Raw genomic sequence first — 23,073 nt, forward strand, 5'->3', positions numbered from 1 at the left:
GGATGCAGACCAGAGAAAGACTTTCGTCTTGTTTACATCAGGGTCCCCCATTTTCAATTCATGGTAAATGGCTGCTTTTTTATATAGCGCTTTTATCCAAAGTGCTTTACAATTTGTTACTCACATTTTACCCATTCACTCACACACCGACGGGGGAGGCAACCATGCAAGGTGCCAAACTGCTCATCGGGAGCATCTAGGGGTTAAGTGTCTTGCTCAAGGACACATCGACACGCTGCCCGGGAGGAGCGGGAATCGAACCGGGAACCTCCGGATTGCCATTGATTGATTGATTGAAAAGTTTATTAACAGATTGCAGAATGGGTACAGTACAGTACAGCTCAATACATACAATTGTTAAGGGGATGCAGACCAGAGAAAGACTTTCGTCTTGTTTACATCAGGGCCACACGACTGCTCTACCTCCTGAGCCAGATACGTACCTATTATAATACCTATTGTTATTGACAGATATAGAGGTGGACTATACTGGGAACTTCAGCTCAGTTGGTTGTGTATAGTGTTCTCATATAACCAAACACTGTATTTTACCCATCAAATATTAAACATACATAATACATAGAAATATATATTAAACATAATATATCATACCTCCTTAAATACAAATAAATATTAAACATACATAATACCTCCTTAAATATAAATAAATATGAAAAATACGTAATACCGCCTTAAATATAAATATGAAACATACATTATACATCCATTGTTAAATATAAATGAGACCACCAATTGTTAAGAAGCCCATTTAATCCCATTGGTCACAATAATTCTTTTTCAGTTATAAGGCTCTAAAAACGTAATGAAGATAATGTTACTGAATGATTTATCAATGCATTGAAAGCAAATATTGAAACAATAAAAGCGTCTCAATGAAATATGTGCCCTCAGAGATTTTTTTAAATGCAGCTAAAACGTACTTCTACAAGCAGGCTTTTTAAACACCCTCACAGTTTCTTTCTGTTTTTTGTTTTTGTTTTATTTGTTGCCTATTCTGTTGTTTTACCTCATTTTAATGTTTTTTTCTTCTCTTCACATGTTTTATTTTTTGTATTCTTACTGATGTTTTACAATGCTGTGAAGCACTCTGTGCAAGGGTGCCATATAAATAAAGTTTTACTTACTTACTTACTTACTTACTTACTTACTTACTTACTTACTTACTTACTTACTTACTTACTTACTTACTTACTTACTTACTTACTTACTTACTTACTTACTTACTTACTTACTTACTTACTTACTTAGGGGAGAACGGGGAAGTTGTCACACGGGTAGGTTGTCACATTCATTATATTTCACCACCAGAGGGTCCTGTCTCCCATACTTTGGTATTTAAATGTCCAGAATTGGGGTCAGAGTTCACCTACATTGTCATATTTGGAGTGAAACAGCTGAACTTGAGGTGAGAGAACTTTTTGTGTTTTTCGTGTCCATTTGTAAACAATCCGCTCCTCAGTATTTTTCTTCTAGACTTTTACACAATTGGTTTATAATGAAACAATTATTACCCTTAAAAAGTGTGAAGGGAAAGCTATAGTTTAGATTGTTGTTAGCTAGCTAACTAGTTGTTAGATGGCTGTTAGCCTTGATGCTATCAAGACATTCCAGTTGGGGTTGGTCGTCACATTTTCTTTGGGGTTGGTTGTCACATGTTGTGTAGGCTATTATTGTTAGGCCGATTTATTGTGTTCTTATTTTGTTATATAGGATGGCCTAAAGATGTGTTTCCTGCTTGTGTTCATGTTAAGATGCATTAAGTTATGTATTTGTCAACTTGTCAATGCAATTAAACTTTCAAATGTAGTTCTGCCTTCTTGTCTTCTTTTTAAGATTGTTCCCATTAAAACACATGGTGAACCAACCCCATAGTGTGTGACAACCATCCCCATGATGGGGTTGGTTGTCACAATGTGTCAGAGTGTCTTTGATAGGTGATTAACTCTTTGTTACAATACATTGGAAAATGAGAGGGATACACATTTCAAGCCAACATATTTTTTTTTTTTCAAAACTTTGTTTATTGAAGTTTTTTTCGTTGCAATATGAGATGAGCACAAGGTCAAATTGTACACATATATGCCAGACGTATTGCACATATCTACATATAAGTAGTCAAAATATAGGTCTGTTGAATGTAGACAATATACATATTGCACAAAGCTACATATAATTAGTCAAAATATAGGTCTGTTGGATAAACAATATACCTATTGCACAAAGCTATGTATAAATAGACAAAATATAGGTCTGTTGAATGTAAATAATATACATATTGCACAAAGCTACGTATAAGTAGTCAAAGTATAGGTCTGTTGAATATATAGACTAAAGCAAGTACACCACAAAATAAATATAGATATTGTTTTGGACATACAGTCAATTAAACAGATATGTACACTCAGGACAAGGACTGTACAGCAGAAATAGAGGAATGGAACACTTTTATTTTTTTTAAGTGAGAAGGTAGACATCAGGTTACATTTGCACATGTAGATAAGTCAATCGACTGGACAGTGCTAGGCTAGGAGTGAGCATTATTTATGGGGGGGGTCGATTGAACCTTGTTCCCCAACATAAGTAAAGAAACGACCCCATGTTTTATAAAATCTAGCTGTAGAACCCCTTATGACACACCTTATTTTCTCCATCTTAAGGAAGTGCAAAATATCCCTGAGCCACATAGAGTGAGATGGAGGAGTGGGTGACTTCCAATGCAGTAAAATGAGACGTCTAGCCAGGAGAGTAACAAATGCCACCAGGTCAGCTTTATATCGTGGCAGAGACAGGGTAGTAGGGGAGATAGAGACACCAAAGCAAGCAGTTATGGCAGTCGGGCTGATTGGGATCTCAATACTATTTGAGATGGTTTCAAATATTTCAGACCAAAAGTTATGTAGGGAAGGGCAGGACCAAAACATGTGACTATGTGTAGCAGGGGCACGGTGGCATCTGTCACAGCCACAGGTGGGATCAATGTTGCCATAGATCTTGGCTAGCCTGACTTTAGTAAAGTGTGAACGGTGAACAATTTTACATTGGATCAGTCCGTGCCTGGCACAAATTGAAGAGGAGTGGACCCGGTGTAGAATATCCTCCCACAGGTCCTCTGTGATGTCCTCACCCAGGTCCTCCTCCCATCTCCTCCTGATCTTTTCTAATGAGGTAGGATGCAGCAGATATAATACCCTTTGTGACCAGTGTAGGCTTTAGTAAAGTCAACATCTTAAGCTTAAATGTATGACTATTGAAAGATGTTTTGATGATGAGCAATTCACACTAGAGTAAAAAGTGTGACAACTATCCCCGTTCTCCCCTACTTACTTACTTACTTACTTACTTACTTACTTACTTACTTACTTACTTACTTACTTACTTACTTACTTACTTACTTACTTACTTACTTACTTACTTACTTACTTACTTACTTACTTACTTACTTACTTACTTACTTACTTACTTACTTACTTACTTACTTACTTACTTACTTACTTACTTATGTGTAAACTGTCACTGACCGGAGCTGTTTACTTCCTGGTTGCAACATGAGATGTGGCCTCAAAGCTCTCAAATAAAAGGTTAGTAAAGTATGCTAACCAGGTGTGTCCCATCTTCTTGGCATCATCTTCCAAGTCTCGGCGCCAGGTGTTTCGTGGTCGGCCTCTCTTTCTTTTCCCTTGGGGGTTCCACCTGACAAACATAAAACAGAATCCATATATTCACACTCGCTGATATAGAATCTGTTTCAGTCTGTTAGTTTGAACGAGGTCATGAAGACGTTCCTGGTCACTGATCTCAGATCTGTTTCTGTCTGTTAGTTTGAACGAGGTCATGAAGACTTGGGGACTTGGTGACTTGGTGACTTTACCCACAGGTGATTTTTATGTAAAACATGGTCCAGTTCTGAACTGAACCCTGAGGATAAGAACCATCAGGTTTTAATAACAGCTCATGCATTTGAAGTTGTTGTAAAATCAATCAGTGTGAATGTGATGATAACCCACTAGTTTAACTATGAATTATACACAACACCAATAGCCCAGTATGGTAAGTTACTATATAGCTATATTATGTTTTACACACACACAGGCACCTACATATATATATATATATATATATATATATATATATATATATATATATATATATATATATATATATATATATATGTAGGTGCCTGTGTGTGTGTAAAACATAATATAGCTATATAGTAACTTACCATACTGGGCTATTGGTGTTGTGTATAATTCATAGTTAAACTAGTGGGTTATCATCACATTCACACTGATATATATATTATATATTTATATACATACATATGTATATACATACATATACATATATATATATATATATATATATATATATATATATATACATACATAGTACATAGTCTAGTGATGCATATCATACCTATATAGTAACGTATTATAGCGTAAATCCTTCCAGGCCTGTGTCACCAACCCTCTCACATCCCTCCTCCACTCTAACCCATCAGACTGGAGACCTCGCCCCACCATTACAACAGGAAACGCCTGTTCAGATATTAGTGTGTGCATGTGTGTGTGTGTGTGAGTGTGTACGTGTGTTTGTGCATGTGTGTGTATGTACTGTGTCTGTATGTTTTTTTCCTAAGCATGGGTGTGTGCGTTTATGTATTACCGTTACGTGTGCGTCACATATTAATGTGTATGCATGTGTGTGTGTGTGTATGTGTGTGTTTATGTATTTCTCTATATATGTAATGTATACATGCGTGTTCCTGCCTGTGTGTGTGTGTGCACTGTGTCTGTATGTTTTTTTCCTAAGCATGTGTGTGTGTGTGTCTATGTATTACTGGTACGTGTGCGTCACATATTAATGTGTATGCATGTGTGTGGATGTGTGTGTTTATGTATTTATCTATATGTGTAATGTATACATGCGTGTTCCTGCCTGTCTGTGTGTGTGTGTGTGTGTGTGTGTGCGTGCGTGCGTGCGCGCGTATGTGTGTGTGTGTGTGTGTTATTAGTGGAAGAAGTGAGTGTGTGGAGGACTGTGACCGGGCAGCTGGTGAGGTAGCGTCTGAGGCGGTTGTTTGAGTAAACATGTGTTTGCGTCTGTTGGTCTCTGGGGTGGTTGGTTGGAGCTCGTGGTAGCAGAGCCTGGTCTGAGGCCAGTGAGTCGGGGAGGAGACTGAGTGGTTGGTTGGAGCTCGTGGTAGCAGAGCCTGGTCTGAGGCCAGTGAGTCGGGGAGGAGACTGAGTGGTTGGTTGGAGCTCGTGGTAGCAGAGCACTGGTCTGAGGCCAGTGAGTCGGGAGGAGACTGAGTGGTTGGTTGGAGCTCGTGGTAGCAGAGCCTGGTCTGAGGCCAGTGAGTCAAGTTCAAGTTTCACGTTTGTTTATTATTTGTCATAATAAAATACAGAATACTTTATGATGAAATGCTTATTTCTGCATGAGCCCCTGAGAGTGTGCTTCATACAGTAAAAAAAAAGTAAGTACAAAAAAAAGTTATTAAGAAGTAAGTAAAAAGTAAGTAAAGGAATGTTCAGTCAATACAGTATACAATGCAGAAATGAAGTGAGGTACAAAACTCAACATAAGTTGCAAATGAGGTATGAATGTAGCGCAACACTCTTTAATAATAGATAAATATAAAGTGTGTTAAAGTGTCTAAAGTGAGTGGTAGGGTGAGTTTGTTTAAAGTGAGTGTGTACATGTGGATGTGTGTGCAGTGAGTGTAGATGATGGGTTGTTACATAGTCTGGGAGGAGACTGGGTGTTTCTCTGGGGTGGCTGGTTGGAGCTCGTAGCAGAGCACTGGTCTGAGGCCAGTGAGTCGGGGAGGAGACTGGGTGTTTCTCTGGGGTGGCTGGTTGGAGCTCGTAGCAGAGCACTGGTCTGAGGCCAGTGAGTCGGGGAGGAGACTGGGTCTTTCTCTGGGGTGGCTGGTTGGAGCTCGTAGCAGAGCACTGGTCTGAGGCCAGTGAGTCGGGGAGGAGACTGGGTCTTTCTCTGGGGTGGCTGGTTGGAGCTCGTAGCAGAGCACTGGTCTGAGGCCAGTGAGTCGGGGAGGACTGAGGAGACCTTCTAATAATAATAATAATAATAATGGATTGGATTTATATAGCGCTCTTCGTGACACCCCAGTGACCCCAGAACGCTTACAGAGTCCATTATTCGTTCATACACAGTCATACCGATGGTGGTAAGCTACAATTGCAGCCAGAGCTGCCCTGAGGCAGACTCACGGAAGCGTGGCGAATAATCATCGCCTACGGCCCCTCCGACCACCACCAACATTCATTCACATGCATACACATTCATACGAGGCAAGTAGGTTAAGTGTCTTGCCCAAGGACACAACGGCAATGGGATGGACATGGGCTTGAGCGGGATTCGAACCACCAACCCTTCGATCATTGGACGACCCGCTCTACCCCTGAGCCATGAGTGATTAGGAGTGATTTTGGTAAACTGTGTACAAAAGAAAAGCTCAGTTTTCTCATAGACTTCAATTCATTCAGCGTTTTTTCTGTTCCTGTTTTCGCTCGTAACTTTGCACCTAGATCCCTGATTCGTACATCCCCAGGTGGGGTATCATTGGAAAGCCACACTCATTGGCTACTACCCTGTCTACTACCCTTCTCTGGAATGAGATGTTGTTGTGGGGTTCGGTCATCATCCGCCCTGTTCTCACCTTGGTTTTTGCACTCTGGGAAACACGTCACTTGATGTGACGTAATGATGTCTGAGAATGTCACACTGTTTAACATGCGGGCAGAAAAGTGGCCATTTTTGTTTTTGTTTTTTAGGACTGCATACATTCTTTGCAAACCAAAATACTATACTTTATACTTATAGCACATGCATAAGCCTGGTCTCTTTTGAAAGATTACATCCTGAAGTTTATGATACGATAAAGAAAGATCACTTTTAGTGCTAATGAAATAGAGTAACATAGGTCTGAACTTGAGTTGTAGAAAAACTTGTTACTCAAGTTTTTCTGTAGTAGTTAGTAGTCCAGAAGTAGTATTTCCCCAGAAATTCGTATGGCTTAAAGAAGATCCATAGCCTGAAGTCTTATGTAATACATGTCCAAATTCCATAAAGATCCGTTGAGAAATGAGTGATTAGGAGTGATTTTGGTAAACTGTGTACAAAAGAAAAGCTCAGTTTTCTCATAGACTTCAATTAATTCGGCGGTTTTTCTCTTCCTGTTTTCGATCGTAACTTTGCACCTAGATCCCTGATTCGTACATCCCCAGTTGGGGTATCATTGGAAAGCCACACTCATTGGCTACTACCCTGTCTAATCATTTTCAAGATCGCCAAATGATTGACGGAACTAGAGCCCCATGAGTCAGGAGTAGTATTTGCGCAATACCGTGTACTTTGCGCAAGCCTCAAATATCGGCATGTAACTCGAGAACCGCTGAACGGATTTTATCACCAGAAAGGGCTATCGACAGGCAACAAATGGGGCTTTATGTGAGGTTTCGCCTGTTCCCTGGACCTTTAATTCCCTGTCTCCTCACCTCACCAGCCCCCACCCTTGCGATGTTTTACTCTCCTCTGCTCTTCAACAGCCCCCACCCTTGGACTACCTTTCACAGCTGTTCAGAGTTTATGATTAGCGCCCCAGAGGGCTTTAAATACCTGGACCTCCCCTCCAGTCCTCGTCGGGTCGTTCTGTATGCTGGTTCGGTGTTCTGGACTCTGTATCTTTATCTGTGTTCAGTGTTCATGGAGTCCTGGACGTTACCATCACCTGCCGCGTCTCCGGCGTGAGACGACGTGCCAGCCATCACCACCTGTCGCCGTTTGCCTGGAGTGGGACACCGTCTGCGCTCTCTAATCCTCTACGGGAGGTTTTCCAGTGTTCCCACTCCAGACGTCAAGCCGGCGCGCATCGCTTCCTATTCCACGGGAGGATGCGTCTCTTTGCCCCGGTTGCCTGGGTCCCCCGGTGTTCTGGGCTGCCCGTCTGCAGCATCCGAGGAAGATCTCCGTGCCAGGCCTGGAGTGGTGTTCCCACTCCAGACGTCAAGCCGGCGCGCTCCCACTCCAGACCAGACGTCAAGCCGGCGCGCTCCCACTCCAGACCAGACGTCAAGCCGGCGCACATCGCTTCCTAGTTCCACGGGAGGATGCGTCTCTTCGCCCCGGTCCTCTGGGACCCCGGTGTTCTGCGCTGCCCGTCGGCAGTTTCCGAGGAGGATCTCCGTGCCAGGCTTCCGCCGTCGGAACCCTGCCATCCCTGTAAGCAGCTCTGGCCCTCGCCCTGTCCAAGGCCTTAACCCTGTTTCTCTGTCCCTGTCCCCAGCCCGCCTCCCCGGGCCTCTGTCCCTGTTCCCCCTCTCCAGTGCCCCTGGTCCTGCCTTGACTTTTTGCCCTGGCCCTGTCCCTTAGCCTTAGCCCCTTAGCCTGTTCGCCTCTTAAAGGCATAGTGCCACATTTTTCCCTATTTCTTTGTTTCCAGTGTTTTTGTGTTCTCCCTTAAAGGGACAGTGCCGCTTTTTGTTTGTATTGAATAAATGCCCTGTTTTGGCTTACTCTCATACCTGTCTTGTGTTGTGCGATTGGGGTCGGTTACAAACCATAACAGTACGACCCGACCCGTCGACGACCCCAGCCAGCACAGACAGTGTATGTGAGTTAGCCCCTGTTAGTTTCCCGCTAGTTCCCTCTAGCTCCCTCTAGTTCCCCTGTTAGTTTCCCCTGTTGACTCCCCTGTTAGCCTCGTTAGCTCCCCTGTTAGCTAACCTGTTCTCCCCACTGCTAGGACTGCCCCTTCAGCTAGCAAGGTCAGTCTCCCCACTGCTAGGACTGCCCCTTCAGCTAGCAAGGTCAGTTTCCCCACAGCTAGGACTGTCTTTCCAGCTAGCTTGTTCTCTCATGCTGGTCCAGCCCTGTCTGCTAGCCTAGCTCCGGCAGCTAGCGCAGCCTCTATGTTAATGTAGCAGTACAGCTAGCATAGGCCCTGTAGCTAGCAGTGCCCTGGCAGCTACCCTGTCCCTCTGCTAGCCCCCTTTAGGTGTAGCTTCCCCTGCTAGCATGGCCCAATTTTTTTTGTTTGTTGCTTTGTCATGTCCCCTGCCCCGCTGTCTGATTTTTTGGGTCGCCCGGTGGCTCCCGTGGAGGGGGGGGTACTGTGAGGTTTCGCCTGTTCCCTGGACCTTTAATTCCCTGTCTCCTCACCTCACCAGCCCCCACCCTTGCGATGTTTTACTCTCCTCTGCTCTTCAACAGCCCCCACCCTTGGACTACCTTTCACAGCTGTTCAGAGTTTATGGTTAGCGCCCCAGAGGGCTTTAAATACCTGGACCTCCCCTCCAGTCCTCGTCGGGTCGTTCTGTATGCTGATTCGGTGTTCTGGACTCTGTATCTTTATCTGTGTTCAGTGTTCATGGAGTCCTGGACGTTACCATCACCTGCCGCGTCTCCGGCGTGAGACGACGTGCCAGCCATCACCACCTGTCGCCGTTTGCCTGGAGTGGGACACCGTCTGCGCTCTCTAATCCTCTACGGGAGGTTTTCCAGTGTTCCCACTCCAGACGTCAAGCCGGCGCGCATCGCTTCCTATTCCACGGGAGGATGCGTCTCTTCGCCCCGGTTGCCTGGGACCCCGGTGTTCTGCGCTGCCCGTCTGCAGCATCCGAGGAAGATCTCCGTGCCAGGCCTGGAGTGGTGTTCCCACTCCAGACGTCAAGCCGGCGCACTCCCACTCCAGAGCAGACGTCAAGCCGGCGCGCTCCCACTCCAGACCAGACGTCAAGCCGGCGCGCATCGCTTCCTAGTTCCACGGGAGGATGCGTCTCTTCGCCCCGGTCCTCTGGGACCCCGGTGTTTTGCGCTGCCCGTCGGCAGTTTCCGAGGAGGATCTCCGTGCCAGGCTTCCGCCGTCGGAACCCTGCCATCCCTGTAAGCAGCTCTGGCCCTCGCCCTGTCCAAGGCCATAACCCTGTTTCTCTGTCCCTGTCCCCAGCCTGCCTCCCCGGGCCTCTGTCCCTGTTCCCCCTCTCCAGTGCCCCTGGTCCTGCCTTGACTTTTTGCCCTGGCCCTGTCCCTTAGCCTTAGCCCCTTAGCCTGTTCGCCTCTTAAAGGCACAGTGCCACATTTTTCCCTATTTCTTTGTTTCCAGTGTTTTTGTGTTCTCCCTTAAAGGGACAGTGCCGCTTTTTGTTTGTATTGAATAAATGCCCTGTTTTGGCTTACTCTCATACCTGTCTTGTGTTGTGCGATTGGGGTCGGTTACAAACCATAACACTTTAATTCTATTTATATATTGTATTAAAAGATATGCACACCCGAGCCACTAGATGTCGCCAAAGTGCTGGTTGGCAAATCGTCCTCAAAAGGGCCCACATGTGGGCCCTTGCAGCTTAAGCAGTGGAGGTTATTGCATGCCAACGAGTGAGGCAGTACTTCACTAGTATTTTACAGACAAAAAATTTATTATTAATATTAATATACATATATATATATATTTTTTTATATTATTATTATTATTTGTTTTTTTATTATTATTATTTTTTTTTTATTAGAAATGTTTTCCTCTGTGAACAATGCCAGTGAATTTGAACAAAAACAATGCCAGTGAATTTTATTTCTTCTTAAAAAATGTCCAAGTGACAGCTCTGAGCTCTCTGACCTGACTGCAGTAATGGCCAGCTGTCAATCACTTACTGCAAAAATAGTTGCACGGGTTGGGCTTAAGAATATAATTATCCAATCAAAATAGGCTATTTGAGTTTTAAAAAGCCGGGTAGTGAGACGGAGCGCACTTGATTGATTGGCGTTCACGTCGTACCACATTGTGTTGACAGCCTTGAAATCCAATCAGAGAATGCCTACGGACCTGCACTTGGACTGTGGGGCGTGACTGGCGTCAATATGTTTCTGTCATCATCTCACGTGTGCAATTTGCCTGGAAAGAGACTGGAGTGAAGAAGAACATTAAGAATTTGCCTAATATAATAATTCATATTTTAAAATCTTTATTCAATTGTTGAACTTCATCAACTTATTGTGCACTGCATAGTTTTTTTTTATCTCAGTTGAAGACTAGTGTAGTTCACGTGAACGTGCGTCTTGGACTCTGTAACAGGGTTTCCGTTGTCTGGTAATTACCAGTTTTTGACCGGCAAAATCTGTTGAAGTCCGACATATTTAAATCTCTCCGGTCATAATGTCCGGTGAAAATAATTCCCTCTAAGCACAATTTGAATTGTATTAAAATAGTTACATTTGTTTCATTGTTGCTTCACCAAGCAGGTCTAATAATGACAACGATGTGTGTTCTATTATGATATGTGTGTAGTGTTCTGATAACGACTATTGGTGAAGCGATGTCGAGATTCATTTGGTTTGGCAGCGGGAGCTAGATTTGCGAGAAGCATGCAACTGCAGAGCCGCAGAGCTGACAGTTGTGCGCGCACAGTGCAATACTCCAATTCAGCCATTGGCAATTCAGCTGTTGGGTGGGGGGCGCTGCTGAGCGGTCCCCAGACCGGAACTGAGAGCGCCGCTGGCTCTGCGGCTCTGCAGTTGCATACTATTGGTATGTACTTCGTTGGGAGGCGGAGATATAATAGTCATCACGCAACGTTTATATTTCACGATAATGTTGCCATCTCTCTCTGCCAAATTTCTCAGTTCTTCGCTTGATATAATTAATACAAATGTCCAATATAACGGAATTCGTTAGCTCATAAAAATGTGATTATAACACACTGCTGTATTTAATGTCGGGCCGACTGCCCAGACACCTATTTGATTTAAAGTCAGCAGCAGCACGGAGTCTCTGGACTTATTTTATTTGGAATATAATGACTGTATACGCAAAAGTAGCCTAGTTTTAAGTTAAAATATTATAAATCTACATGCCTTGAGGATGTGATTCTTTATATAGCCTGCCTATCAATTGTTTTTAAGCTCAATAAACTCTGACCGGAATTGATCCCATTTGTCAGGTAGATTGAAATCTTGCCGGACACGGAGACCGGCAACAATTTTTTCTAACAGAAACCCTGCTCTGTAAGTCATACACTTTCCATGGGAATGGGATTAGTGTCTCGAGTCGGAATATTCAACGGAAGATGAGATCGGTCGAGTTGGCAATGCTTTTGTGTTGACTTGAATCGCTTGAGTGACCAGTTTCTACAGTCCCGAAAATGGAACATTTCACAAAAGACTGTGTTTGCATTTTTGGATTTACAACATTGAACGAAATATCGAAGGATGGATTTAATTTACAAGTGATCTGAAGGGACTGGGACACTATTTCTTCGTAAAGAAGTACATCAAATGGTGAGTGGATTTAAAATATATATATATTTATTACATGGCGTGTTCACATTCGCCGAAATGCTTGCTTGTGATTGGTCAATAGCGCGCGTCAGAGGTCAGTTATCAGACAATAATGACCGCTGTGGGACAATAATGACCGCTGTGCGCAGCTGTTCGCAATCAAGCCCACTGACACACACTGTTTCAGTGCAATTAGACACTGCCGGTGTTCTGCTGCTGGGGAAGCTGCCGGCGATGACAGGGGGCGGAGCAACGGGCGGAGCCAGAACCAGTGTTGCGAGTCGATGTAAAATGAATTAGGTATATTGTTAGTAAGTTAGCCATGTAATAAGCGGGATAATGTATAGCCATACTCGATCATTGTCGCAAAATAATTGACCTTGACTCATCTGTTCAGGATCCAGAGATAGAAATCGAGGACTATTCAATCGTCAGGAGGGATAGGAACCAGTATGGAGGTGGTGTCTGTGTGTATATACACAAAGATACCAAATTCAGCAACCGTACTGAACTTAACCATGACGAGATTGAAACTGTATGGATTGAAATCTTATTTGAAAGGGCAAAATCAGTACTAATAGGCACAATCTATAGACCACCAGAACACAGTGGCTTCTATGACTCACTTGATGGATGCTTAACTGGGGTGGAGGGTGTAGAAAAAATCCTTATTGGGGACTGGAACACGGACATGCTACGTAAAGCAGCACCCGTCTTCAAGGCCTTCAGTAGGCTTTGTGATCTGCACGGCCTCAGCCAGCTAATCACCCAACCCACAAGGGTGTGTGAATCAACTCAGACTACCATTGACCTCATCCTGACCTCCGACAAGTCCATGATCTCCAATAAAGGGGTTATAGCATGCGGGTTAAGTGATCATTATATGATATTCTGTACCCGCAAAAAGCTAAAGAAAAGGCTGGCTGTCACAAAACAGTCACATCTAGAGACCTCAAAACCTACTCTAGCGAGGCCTTTAACCTTGAACTGAAGAGCCTGGACTGGTCAGATGAACTCAATGGTACACTGGTTGAAGAAACCTGGCTTGGCTTCAAAACCAAATTCTCAACAATACTAAACAACATGGCCCCCCTAAGAACCACCAGGGTAAAAAATCGCGCTGAGCCGTGGATGCACACTGAAATACTGACCGCTATGAAAGCCAGAGACAAAAAATGCTCTGAATTTCGTAAAAGTCAGTCAAAGCTTACCAAAAGCACGAGCAGTAAACTCCAAGCCCATGTGACTGAACTCAAACTAGAAAGAAACAGACTAAGAAATGACGTAAACTCCATGATAAAAACTGCAAAAAAAATGTCATCAATGACAAAACTGAGGAAAACAAAAATAAACCACGTGAACTTTGGAAATTACTCAATAATCAACTAGGCTGCAGTAAAAAACTTAAAACCAGGTTCTCAAACATAAACATAAAGACGGACAACACGCTCATCACAGACAAACTGGATGTAGCCAATTACTTAAACACTTTCTTCACAAACATAGCCACAACACTGGTAAACAAACTACCCTCCCACTCAGGGCAGTATGGGGTAGAACACATAGTAGCATACTACAAGAACCTAGGCATCCACAAAGACGATTTCAAACTGGAAATGGTAACTACAGATGAGGTACTCAATAAACTGAGCGCCCTCCAACCAAACAAGGCCACTGGCCATGACAACATCCCCTCCAAATTCCTTAGAGACTCAGCAGCAGCCATCACCCCAGTCATCACACACATAATAAACCTCTCCATAAAACAGGGACAAGTCCCCAAGGACTTCAAAATAGCGAGAGTAACACCCCTGCACAAAAAGGGCAGCAAATTAGACCCAGGCAACTACCGCCCTGTTTCTATCCTTACATCCATCTCGAAAGTCATGGAAAAAATAGTATACGAACAGGTCGAAAAGTACCTTACGGATAAAAATCGAATCTACGAATTCCAATCTGGCTTCAGAACATCCCACTCCACTGACAGATGCCTTCTCTATTTGAACGACCACATCAAGCAAGAGGTGGACACGGGCAAATACTGCGGCATGGTCATGCTAGACCTACAAAAGGCCTTCGACACTGTCAATCACACCATTCTGATTGACAAGCTAAAAGCAATTGGTTTTGATAGTTTATCAGTGAGCTGGATACAATCCTACCTGGAGGGGACAGAACAGATGGTGGAGGTAAACGGTACCCCCCCCTCACAGTGAACTGTGGTGTTCCACAAGGAAGCATACTAGGACCACTACTGTTCCTAATTTATGCAAATGACATGTCGTCAGCTTGTGACTGCAACTTGTTCCTGTTTGCTGGTCTCTGACAAGAACAAGTTACAGGTTGAAAAAACCCTCAGCTCGGAACTAGGCAAAATCTGTATGGCTCGCCGACAACAAACTATCATTACACATGGGCAAAACAGAGTCCATTCTCTTCGGTTCAAATAACAAACTCAGCAAGACCGACGGCTTCTCAGTTACAGTGGGTGACAATATTGTCACAAGGAAAGATGAAATTACCTACCTGGGTTCCATCCTAGAGGCTAATCCTTCCTGTGACAAAATGGCATCCAATGTAATAAAAAAAGTCAATCAACGAACTCGATTCTTGTACCGGATCTCCTCCCTGGTAAACAAGAATACCCTGAAGACTCTGGCAGGAGCACTCATTCAAGGGTACTACGACTATGCTTGCACCTCATGGTACCAAAGCACCTCAATGGCACTAAAAACCAAATTACAAACATCTCAAAACAAACTAGTCAGACTACTGCTTGACCTGACTCCTAGAACCCACCTCACCCCTGCACACTTTGCCAACCTAGGATGGCTTAGAGTAGACGACAGAGTACAGCAACTTGCAATGGGCCTGGTCTACAAGATACACTACACGACCAAGGTACCCATGTACATGTCAAAATACTTCCCAAAGGTCAGTGAATACCACGATCACAACACCAGAGGGAGCTCCACAAATCATGTAAAACCCAGATTCGGCTCAAACAAGGGACTAAACACGTTTCGCAATTATGCCACAACAATGTGGAACGCCCTACCCAAAGCTGTAAAGGAATGTGAATCACTACCCACCTTCAAAAACACTCTCAAAGAACACCTACGGGAGACTGCAATTCAAAACTGGCCCCTACAAATGTCCTAACCCAGTTGTACAATAAAGACCAAGCATGGCTTTGTCAGTATTCCAATGTACCCAATGGAGGACCCTGATGGAAACAAGACGAAAGTCTTTCTCAGGTCTGCATCCTCTTAACAATTGTATGTATTGAGCTGTACTGTACTGTACCCATTCTGCAATCTGTTAATAAACTTTTCAATCAATCAATCAATCAATCAATCAATCAATCAATCAATCAATCAATCAATCAATCAATCAATCAATCAATCAATCAATCAATCACCTTCACTGACGTTTAAAACACCTCGCCGAGGCGGCTCGGTATTTTAAACTCCGTGTCGGTCAATTATTTTGCGACAATGACCTCGTAGCTATACATTATCCCTTACATATTGGACCGCTGCGTCCAGTGTGTCAGTGATGTGTCTGTGTGGCTGAAATGCGTGTGTTTACTTTTGAATTACCAACGATTGTCCTTTTAATAAAACCCATCTGTGGCCTCGTGCAGAGGAAGGTGGTAAATACATGTTCGAGGAGACTGAGGAAGGGGTTCTATCAGTGTCTGTCTGGTCACTAGCTGTTCCTGAAGTCTGGGGCCAGGCGGATGTTTCTCAGGAAGTTTGTCAGAAGGTTATGGGATGCTCCTTCAGATAAAATCGGTTCCTGAAGTAATCAGATGTTGTGGCTGATGTTTGACTGAGAGGCTGAAGTTCAGCAGCTTGTTTTCACAACACCGCTCTTATTGATGTTTCCCTCGATATTCCAATGTACAGTTTTGCTTGTACAGTTGTACAGTTTCCCCCACCCCGCCTATACCCACCAAACCACCTCCAATTGAAATCGTCACAGCAGTAGTTTGTTTATACTTCAGAAGTATGATATTTAAACATGGTCCCCAAAATGAATGGAAGCGAATGAGGAGCCTGACACCTGGGAGGAATGGGGGTGTTGCAGCCTTGGGGATGTTTTAAAAATATTATTTAATATATAATATAATATAATAATTTGTGCTTCACCAAAAAATTTGGTCAGCAGCCGCCACTGAGCTTAAAGGATAACTCCACTATTTTGGGAAATTAGCTTATTTAACATCTTCCCTGGAGTTAGACAAGAAGATACATACCTTTTTTGTCTCTGTGCGTGCATTTTAGCTTTGGGAATAGACGCTCCGTTAGCATAGCTTAGCTTCATCACTGGAAGTGAGGCAGGACAGTAGCCTTACAGTGCCTTACAGTGTATTGCAAGGTCTGACATTGACCAAACTTGATATGCATGACCTTGGTGGGCTCTAGGTCAACTCCTGCAAAGGGGGTCAATGTCAGACTTTGCAATCAAAAGTTAGGGGGCTAATAACCCTTGCCATAATTTCAGTGCGCCCCCTAACTTTTGATTGCAAGGTCTGACATTGACCCCCTTTTCAGGAGTTGACCTAGAGCCCACCAAGGTCATGCATATCAAATTTGGTCAATGTCAGACCTTGCAATACACTGTAAGGCACTGTAAGGCTACTGTCCTGCCTCACTTCCAGTGATGAAGCTAAGCTATGCTAACGGAGCGTCTATTCCCAAAGCTAAAATGCACGCACAGAGACAAAAAAGGTATGTATCTTCTTGTCTAACTCCAGGGAAGATGTTAAATAAGCTAATTTCCCAAAATAGTGGAGTTCCCCTTTAAGAAAATATTATTTTAAAGGTGGAATCTGTGATGCCGGTCGAACAGGCCGGCCTCTGGCCCTCGGAGACGTTCCTGGCGGCCCCTGATGAGTTGTTAAAATGTAAACGACTAAACGCTAAAATGGTCCGTTTCCAAGACAGTTTTAGACCAACCTACAACATTACCCCTTTAACCCTTTCACTACCACACTACAGAAGGGAAACCCTTTCACTACCACACTACAGAAGGTTAACCCTTTCACTACCACACTACAGAAGGGTAACCCTTTCACTACCACACTACAGAAGATTAACCATTTCACTACCACACTACAGAAGGGTAACCCGTTCATCACCACACTATAGAAGGTTAACCCGTTCACTACCACACTATAGAAGGTTAACCCTTTCACTACCACATGATAGAAGGGTAACCCTTTCACTACTACAATACAGAAGGTTAACCCTTTCATTACCACACTACAGAAGGGTAACCCTTTCACTACCACACTATAGAAGGGTAACCCTTTCACTACCACACTACAGATGGTTAACCCTTTCACTACCATACTACAGATGGTTAACCCTTTCACTACCACACTATAGAAGGGTAACCCTTTCACTACCACAAAAAACAGGTAACCCTTTCACTACCACACTATAGAAGGTTAATCCTTTCACTACCACATGGTAGGCAGAGATTACAGATGAAAACTAGCTCATTAGCTAATTCTGGCACATTTACATTGATGTGGAAACTGAAGATGTTGATTAATGTGCACTGTCCCTGGGTAAAAAATAAATAACATAACTTAACTTAACTTAACCATAGAAGAGTAACCTTTCACTACCACACTATAGAAGGTAACCCTGTTGGGTTATTTCTCCTGTTAATCTCCTGTTTCTCCCCACAAAAAAGACTCAAACTAAATTGGGTTTCATTCTATAGGGGATGTTGCCAGATTAGATTGAGAGGACTCTTCTAACGTCCTTCATACACTGAGCTTAATTATTCCTGCCCAGTCTGGCAACCGAGAGTGAACATACAACTCCTCAGTAACTGCAGTCAGCCAGTCAGCCTCCCACAGAATTCTCCCAAAATGAAAGAAATATTCCTGCAAATTTCTCTCCATCTAGTGTGAAATATTTCCCCTTTTAAGACTAAAAGCCATAATAGCATACACCACACATTTTGTTTTCAATATACAACTAGCGTAATATTTTCAGCTGAGCCACAGTTGTGATGATATTAATTGGTCTCAGTTGACATGAGGATTATTTGCTAAAATTCATGGTGAATATTTTACATTCAGGGGTGGCGTGATGATAGACCCAACGAATCAGAACTCACAAGAGTGGGAGTGGTCGCTACAATACCTCCCAAACAATGCTCAGTACGAGTGGGTGGGAGATCCATTCAACGCAGCAGCAGCACCTGCTGATTCCAGCTCTGCTGAGGAGGACCAGTTCATCTGGATAACATCTGTCTCCACCCTGAGGCTGAGGCTTCCAGCTCAGACACTCACAGAGTGAGTTCTGGCTGGGTGTGGAGAGAGGGGGCATCATAGACCAGAGGGCCGTGGGCGCCCTGCTTCACCTCGCCACAGTCTGTCTCTGTGGGCCTTTCTGCTGCAGCCTCACGGGAAACCAGGTAGAACAATAGGCTCAACATTGAGCATGACTGGACAGTGACAGTGTCAAGCCTGTAACCCCGTTTTGAAAAGGAGTGCAGTGCAAAACAGGCTCATCGCAGCCACTAATGATGAGACTTAAGCTCTCTCAAATTGACCAGTTCATCTTTCATGACAAATATCTTCCTTTGTTCATTTTCTTTGCACAGATTGAAACTCTATGTTTATTGCCATCGTTATCACAAAGTTTCTATTTATTTTTTAAAAGGTACACAGGCGATAGTGTCACAAAAAGAGAACAACTGCCAAATGTAACCCTTACTCTGACTTTAACCACTCCTTAACGCTTAACCTAAACGTTACTCTGATTTTAACCACTCCTTAACCTAACCCTTAATCTGACTTTAACCACTCCTTAACCTAACCCTTAATCTGACTTTAACAACTCCTTATCCTAACCCTTAATTTGAATTTAACAACTCCTTATACTAACCCTTAATAAAGCATTACATCACGCGCAGGAGTGGGTTATGAGAATTAGACCATGCCTAGGGGTGGTAGTCAGGCCCGAGGCGCAGCCGACGGTTGTTAGACCCCCCCTAGGCATGGTCTAATTATCATAACCCACGACTGCGTGTGGTGTAATGGCTTTTATACAGCCTGTCTGTCCGACATCTCCGCCTGGATGACGACCAACCACCTCAAACTGAACCTAAGCAAAACAGAATTGCTCCACCTGCCGGCCAAATCCTCCCCCCTGACCGACCTTTCCATCACAGTCGAGAATGCAGCTGTGACCGCGTCCCCGACCGCCAAGAACCTTGGTGTTGTCCTCGACGACCAGTTGAACTTCTCTGCTCACATCGCAGCGACAACCAGAACCTGCCGATTCCTCCTGAGCAACGTCAGAAGGATACGCCCCTTCCTGACAAAAGAAGCCACCCAACTCCTCGTCCAATCAACAGTCATCTCCCGCCTCGACTACTGCAACGCACTGCTCGCTGGCCTCCCGGCCACTGCCACTAAGCCTCTTCAACTCATTCAGAACGCAGCGGCCCGCCTGATCTCAAACCTACCGAAGTCGGCCCATGTCACCCCACTTCTTAGGGACCTGCACTGGCTCCCCATTGCTGCACGAATCCGCTTCAAGGCCCTTGACCTAGCATACCGTGCGGCAAAGGGAACTGCTCCCGCCTACCTCCGGTCAATGGTCTCTAACTACACACCCTCAAGACCCCTACGCTCTGCATCTTCTGGCCGCCTCAGACCTACTCCTATCCAAGCTCCGGGAGGGTCATCAAAGAGAAGTCGCCTATTCTCAGTCCTTGCCCCACAATGGTGGAATGAACTACCCACCCCAGTTAGGACAGCCGAAACACGTCCAATCTTTCGCCGTCGACTAAAGACTCACTTCTTCAACCATTATCTGAATTAAAAAAAAAAAAAAAAAAAAAAAAAAAATCTAACCCTAACTAACCATACTGTCATGCACTTGTCCTAATAAACTAACCTACACTGTAGCACTCAACACTTTGATGAACATTGTTACTCAGCTGATAGAGTTGTGCTCTTCCTGATGGCTTGTCGTACAGAACTTGTAAGTCGCTTTGGATAAAAGCGTCAGCTAAATGACTAAATGTAAATGTAAATGTAAATACAATGACCGATGTCATCCAAACTTATTGCTATACAATAAACACACATTCATTGAAGATTTATTGACAAAACCATCCGCAGAAAAAGTAGTTCCCAAAAAAAAAGAGAGCAGTTGCCTCCGTGTGGAAGCAGCTCGGAAGTGCAACTGTCTCTCAACTTAACACATCCAACAAACTAACACATCCAACTGTCTCTCAACTAAGACATCCAACAAACTAACACATCCAACTGTCTTTCAACTAAGACATCCAACAAACTAACACATCCAACTGTCTTTCAAGTTCAAGTTTCAAGTTTCAAGTTTCTTTAATAGTTGTCATACAGAAGTACAGAATACTTTTATACAAAATGCTTCTTACTGTTACGCTCCAGAGACTGTGCAAGACAAGATAAGTATGAAATAAAATAACATAGTAAAATTAGAAGTAAAAAAAAATGAGGTCACAGTGTTCAGTTTAGACATATGTACAATGTTCGATGCAGAATAGACGTAACTGAGTTACCATATAATATACAATACTGTTGTAACTGAGGGGTACAATTCCCTGACTGTATTGATAAGTATGGTATCATTAAACCACTACCGCTTTATGTACTTTAACTACTGGCCATACAGTACACGATATCTAAATATGATGAACACTTTCCCACAATGAAATCGGGTCCACACAAAGGTAATAATCAAATATTTAATATATAGCAAAAGGTACATATAACATGTACTATTACGTTTATGATTTGAATGCACTTGTAAGGCAAATGAGTACTCGTAGGCAAATCAACACTGAATGTCCAATCTCTGGTTACGCAGGAAGCAAGTATACAACCTGGCTCTTAGGGAATTATAACGATGGCACACTTAATGATTATAGCTGGATATACTGTAGGGGTCCTCCCGGTTGTAAGCCGGTAGGGGGGGTAGGAGAGCCGTCGGCAGTATCCCGTCTGGTCAACGATTTCTAGGGAGACTTCACGTACAGAAGACAGTGCAGTAGAATCTTGATCCACAGATGAATACACCTTGGCTCTCTTGTAGGCTGTAGCTGTAGCTGTAGCTGTAGGTCCACAATGAAGAAGACGCGAGGCGACCTCAGTCTGGTCTGAGCGCCGTCTCACCTTGACTCCTCTCGGGGTAAATCCAACACTCACCGGTGTTGGCGATTATCCGCTCCACAAATCAAAGTACCAAAGCAAATATATATTCCATGCCGCATAGGGCTCAGCAGTCGTCGGGTAGGTAATCCAATGTACAGGTCCACTCGGTCCTCGCCTAGAACTCCTCGGATGAAAGCACCACGTGTGGTCTGCCCAACCTGGTTAAGACTCTAGATAACACGAGGAAGCGACGGGGATGCTGCTCACTTTAGAACTCTAACCGCACGATGCACCATACATAATAGACTATTATTACTTAATAGAAATACGGTGCCAAACTCTGGCAATTCAGCTATTAATTCGCACGAGGTCTCAATGCTATTCTAAGGCCAAACAGGCCATACTACACCGCACGCGGTATCGTGGGGTGAGGCTTCACGTTCTGTTACTTAGTTGGGTAGAAGGGTAAAGGACTAAGGGATAAGAGGTCTTCTACATTTACTTGCGCCATATTTATATGCACAGTGAACAAATAGTGCCACTCTCTTTTCGGTAGCCGTATTCCTGCGCAGAGCCGGGGCTAGTTGGGACATGTCTCGTCGGTACCATTGAACTTGGCTCCAAGGGGCTTGTCCCTGGCGCCAGGTCCTTGTCCAATAAGAGAATGAACTATTATGGGCTATAGTAGACTAAAGGGATATTCCGTGTATATGTACAAGGAATATACAAGGGATATCAAACGATATACAAATACTATTCAATATATATCCATAAATAAATATATATATTCTGTTTAATCTGATCCTTCACAACAGCCGCCCCCTAATTAGTCCCACCTAATTAGCTAAGCAGAGACAGATTAACCGCACTGTCCACTACTCAATGTCCGCTGTAAGGGTCAGTCAGTTCACAAAGTCATGGGGTCATGGTCGTCATCGATAGTATCGGGGAGCCTTGGCAGTTCTATTAGCCTCGCCACGGGTCGGGTGTAAGTCCGCCCTTGGACGAGCACTTCAGCTGCTCGGACCTTTCCATCGGCACCGGTGATCACTTTGCTTACGCGGCCAGCCGGCCACATAGCTCGGGGTAGTGACTGGTCGATAATCATGACGACTGTTCCTTCTGTCAAATTGTCTCTCTCTTTTACCCACTTCTGGCGGGTCTGTAGAGACGGTAGGTAGTGGAGTAGGAAGCTGTTCCAAAACTTGTCAGCCAGTACTTGACTGTACCTCCACATTCTTCGGCCGTTCGCTTCTTCAGGCCTGTACATTGTCTGGGGTAGCGCAGGGTCCAGCCGCCCCATCAAGAGTGTGTTGGGGGTGACTGGGTCGACATCTGCTACATCACTTGAGACGTAACCGAGGGGCTTTGAGTTCAATACTCCCTCGATCTCCGTGAGGACCGTCATTAGGACTTCTTCCGCTACGGTCTGGGCCCCAAGCACGGCGTACAGGGCTGTCTTTATGGAACGTACTTCTCATTCCCAAGTTCCACCGAAGTGAGGTGCGTTCGGGGGATTAAACTGGAAGTCAATCTGGGATGGAGTGAGGTGGGTCTTAAGTTCTGGGCCCATAGCTTGGAAGCTC

This window comes from Notolepis coatsorum, assembly GCF_963971535.1.
Source record: "Notolepis coatsorum genome assembly, chromosome: 12".
Taxonomy (NCBI): domain Eukaryota; kingdom Metazoa; phylum Chordata; class Actinopteri; order Aulopiformes; family Paralepididae; genus Notolepis; species Notolepis coatsorum.